The 4,284-nt window shown below is 59.2% G+C and overlaps 1 non-coding gene and 1 pseudogene across 1 annotated transcript; both read left to right on the plus strand.

The window, feature by feature from the left end:
* The first annotated feature begins 3,479 nt into the window (after positions 1-3,479).
* LOC136710146 (5.8S ribosomal RNA) lies at positions 3,480-3,633 on the plus strand. The gene has a single exon (XR_010804586.1). It is a non-coding gene; the product is annotated as a 5.8S ribosomal RNA (ribosomal RNA).
* A 272-nt stretch (positions 3,634-3,905) lies between these two features.
* Positions 3,906-4,284, plus strand: part of LOC136710175 (28S ribosomal RNA) — an 11,319-nt pseudogene continuing 10,940 nt past the window's right edge.

The following is a 4,284-nucleotide window of genomic DNA, read 5'->3' on the forward strand; positions in this document are numbered from 1 at the left end:
AGGCTTCTAAGCCTAAATACAGTGCTTAGAGCGATCCTCCCCACCTTGTGCTCCCAGCCTCCATGGCTCGTGGATGCCCGTAAGAGGCATGTCCGCTTGTCCAGAACGGTTCCGAGGGGGACTTAGTCGGCCGGTCGATCCAACAGTAGGTCCGTTCAACGTCCGCGTCGGTGGTGCCTTAGGGTCGGGATCCGTTTGAGGGAAGGACCCGGCCCCTAGCCTGCACCGTCCGGGCGAGAATCATACGTTTTCCAAGTTGCCAAGTCGATTGCAGACCCCCACAGCGGGGTCGCGTTCGATCCTCTTCGCTGGTGTCCCCTGAGATCACTCTCACGGGCTCCATGCGCCCCCTCTCTTTCCCCGTCCGGGGTTTGAGATCCAAGGGGGGTCGGTCTGGTTGATCCTGCCAGTATTATATGCTTGTCTCAAAGATTAAGCCATGCAAGTCTAAGTACACACGGGTTTTGGTACAGTGAAACTGCGAATGGCTCATTAAATCAGTTATGGTTCCTTTGATCGCTCCACACGTTACTTGGTATAACTGTGGTAATTCCAGAGCTAATACATGCAAACGAAGCGTTGGAAGGGTTCTGGGGGTCGGCGTGAAATGCTCTCCCGGCCCCTGTCCCCCGGATACGTGCATTTATCAGAACCGAAAAACCCTCCCGGCTCCGGTCGGGTCGCTTTGGTGACTCTAGATAACCTCTGGCCGATCGTTAAGCCCTCCGGGGCGGCGACGTATCATTCGAGTGTCTGCCCTATCAACTTTCGACGGTAGGCTACGTGCCTACCGTGGTGACCACGGGTAACGGGGAATCTGGGTTCGATTCCGGAGAGGGAGCCTGAGAAACGGCTACCACTTCCAAGGAAGGCAGCAGGCGCGCAAATTACCCATTCCCGACACGGGGAGGTAGTGACGAAAAATATCGATGCGGGTCCTATGAACCTGTGGAGCGTAATCGAAATGAACTCAATCTATGTCCGTGAGTGATGACCCATTGGAGGGCAAGTCTGGTGCCAGCAGCCGCGGTAATTCCAGCTCCAATAGCGTATGCTAAAGTTGCTGCAGTTAAAAAGCTCGTAGTTGGATGTGGGGACAGGTCTCGGATCCCCTGTACTGTCCGGGATGGCGTGGGGAGCTCCTTCGGGGGTGACCCCCTGTCTCTGGGTGGATGTTGGGACCTGGTCCCTACCCGCCGGTGTCCTCTGCTCGCCGGCCGCGGAGAAGCCCTTAGCTGGGTACTTCACTGCGGTGCACGGTGGGTTGGAGGGTCCGGAGCGTTTACTTTGAATAAAGCAGAGTGCTCAAAGCAGGCCGACACGTGCCATGTCTGACTGAGCTAGGAATAATGGAATAGGGCCCTTCCGCGGGGCTTCGGGGTCTCTCCTTCGGGACGGCTGGTCGTTCCGGAGTGGGGCTCCGGGGCTTCCACGGTCCTATTTCGTGGGTTTTAAGGACCGAGGGCAATGATTAAGAGGGACGGCCGGGGGCATCCGTACCACACCGATAGAGGTGAAATTCGTTGACCGGTGTGGGACGAACGAAAGCGAAAGCATTTGCCAAGAATGTTTTCATTAATCAAGAACGAAAGTCGGGGGAGCGAAGACGATCAGATACCGTCGTAGTTCCGACCGTAAACTATGCCGACCCGCGATCCGGCGGCGTGAGGCTAGCGACCATGACCCGCCGGGCAGCGTGAGGGAAACCACGAGTCTTTGGGCTCTGGGGGGAGTACGGTTGCAAAGCTGAAACTTAAAGGAATTGACGGAAGGGCACCACCAGGAGTGGAGCTTGCGGCTTAATTTGACTCAACACGGGGAATCTCACCCGGCCCGGACACGGTAAGGATTGACAGATTGATGGCCCTTTCTTGATTCTGTGGGTGGTGGTGCATGGCCGTTGGGAGTTCGTGGAGCGATTCGTCTGGTTAACTCCGATAACGGACGAGACCCTGTGCCTTAAAAAGTTACACGGCCCTCCCTTGGGTCCCTGTGGGGGCTTGCGGCCCGAGGGGTTCGTCGGTCGGTGGCCGAACTTCTTAGAGCGATCCGGGGCAAGGCAAAGCCGTATGAGATTCGGGGCCATAACAGGTCTGTGATGCCCTTAGACGCCCGGGGCCGCACGTGAGTTACACTGGCTGGTTCAGCATGTGCATCCATCCTATGCCGAAAGGCCTGGGCAATCCTATGAACGCCTTCCCCGCTGGGGATAGGGGATTGTAACTTTTCCCCTTGAACGAGGAATTCCAAGTAGTCGCGGGTCACCAGCCCGCGTCGATTAAGTCCCTGCCCTTTGTACACACCGCCCGTCGCTACTACCGATTGGATGGCCTGGTGAGGTCCTCGGACCATCTCCGAGGTGCCCCTTTACCGGGGGGTTGCCTCGTTGAGGTGGGAAGTCGATCGAACCTGGGCATCTAGAGGGAGTAAAAGTCGTAACAAGGTTTCCGTAGGGGAACCTGCGGAAGGATCATTAACGGTGACCTGGCCACGGCCGGTTGTCGAGTCGGACTCGAGAGGCCAAACCTCCCCCGGCGGGTACCTTCAAGGTATGGACCGCAGAAGCCTCGTACCTTTCGTCGTCGGCCGACGTGAGTCTCTCCCCCTCCGGGTGGGTGGACGTAGCGAGCCGGCTTCGGAACTCGGGGTTATGCGAGGACCGCCTTAGGTGCATAGGTACCCCGGTCCGCCCCCCTCGTTCGCGGGGGGGAGAGTGGCGCCGGAGCCGCCCGCCGGGTCGTTAAACCAACCATTGATCGTTGAAGGCTTGATTGTGCGTGCGCGAGTCAAAGGGGCTTACTCACCCCCAGGGCGTTGGCCGGTGCTCGCCGGCCTCGGTGGGATCTCCCTGAACCCATCCCCCCGGCACAGGGGGTGGTGGTGGACGGGAGCGTACCGCCGGGCGAAACTCTTTCCCCTCACGGGGTTGGAGCGGAGCTTAAGAGCGCATGCAAATACCCCGATGTTGGCTTCGCAGAGACGGACCGTATAATAGTCTAAGGCCGGTGCGCGAGTTGAAGGGGCCTCACGAACCCCGGATGCGTTTAAACACCCGAAGGAGACGGCCGGTGCCCGCCGGTCCTGACTAGGTGGGATCTACCCAGCGCCTTCCCCTAAGCGGGGGACTTGGGAGCGTACCACCGGGCCTCGCTCATACCCTCCGGGGTGGAGAGCTTGGCTTTGAGCGCACGCCTGAATGCCTTAGACCGGGACCCGTAACGCAGCGAACCAAACCCTGGGCCTCGCCGGGAACGGTGGGGCCTAGACCCGGTCTCCTAAACCACGTAAGTCTCGGGCACCTACTCGGGCGATCGTCCCCCGGGCCGTAACTCCTCGGTCCGGTGGTGACGCCCAGGTTCAATGACCTTCCCCCCTCCACGGGGGGGAAGGCACCCGGCTTGAAATATTGTCAAACGTTGTCTCGTGTTCGAATGGCTTCCTTCGCCCGGCCTGTAACGGGCCGGGCACAAACCTCATACAACTCTTAGCGGTGGATCACTTGGCTCGTGCATCGATGAAGAACGCGGTAACCTGCGTTAAATAATGTGAATTGCAGAACACAGATCATCGATATTTCGAACGCACATGGCGGCCGCGGGGGTCCATCCCGCGGCCACGCCTGTCTGAGGGTCGGTTTACCCATCGATCGGTCTTCCTAGACCGCGGCTGGGAGTTCGCAGGGCCTCCACCTCGGACGGCCCTTCGTCTCCCTAAACCCAGACTCGGGCCTTAAACCCGACGTGTGGCGAGAGCTCCGGACGTAGGGAGAGCCATTAGGTCCGGGTCCAATCCGTCATAGTCTCTCCCCGCTGGGCTCTCCGCCGCCGTCGGAGAGTGGGTACCGTAATACGGCGAGCGGCCGGGGGGTTCGCGCCCCCCGCGCCCCGCAAAACAGTCTCGTAGTGCGACCTCAGATCAGACGAGACAACCCGCTGAACTTAAGCATATCAGTAAGCGGAGGAAAAGAAACTAACAAGGATTCCCCTAGTAGCGGCGAGCGAAGAGGGAAGAGCCCAGCGCTGAATCCCACTTTCCCCTGACCGGGGTGGGCCGGGAAATGTAGCGTACGGAAGTCCGTTTGGTCTCGGTGCGGACGCGGGACCAAGTTTTGCAAGGAAGTGTCTTCCGCAGATGGTGAAGGCCCGGTATTGTCCCGCATCCCGCCGGGTAGATCGGGCTTCCCGGAGTCGAGTTGCTTGTGAATGCAGCTCAAAGTGGGTGGTAAACTCCATCTAAGGCTAAATACCGGCACGAGACCGATAGCGAACAAAGTACCGTGAGGGA

This window comes from Hoplias malabaricus, chromosome 11, assembly GCF_029633855.1.
Source record: "Hoplias malabaricus isolate fHopMal1 chromosome 11, fHopMal1.hap1, whole genome shotgun sequence".
Taxonomy (NCBI): Eukaryota; Metazoa; Chordata; class Actinopteri; order Characiformes; family Erythrinidae; genus Hoplias; species Hoplias malabaricus.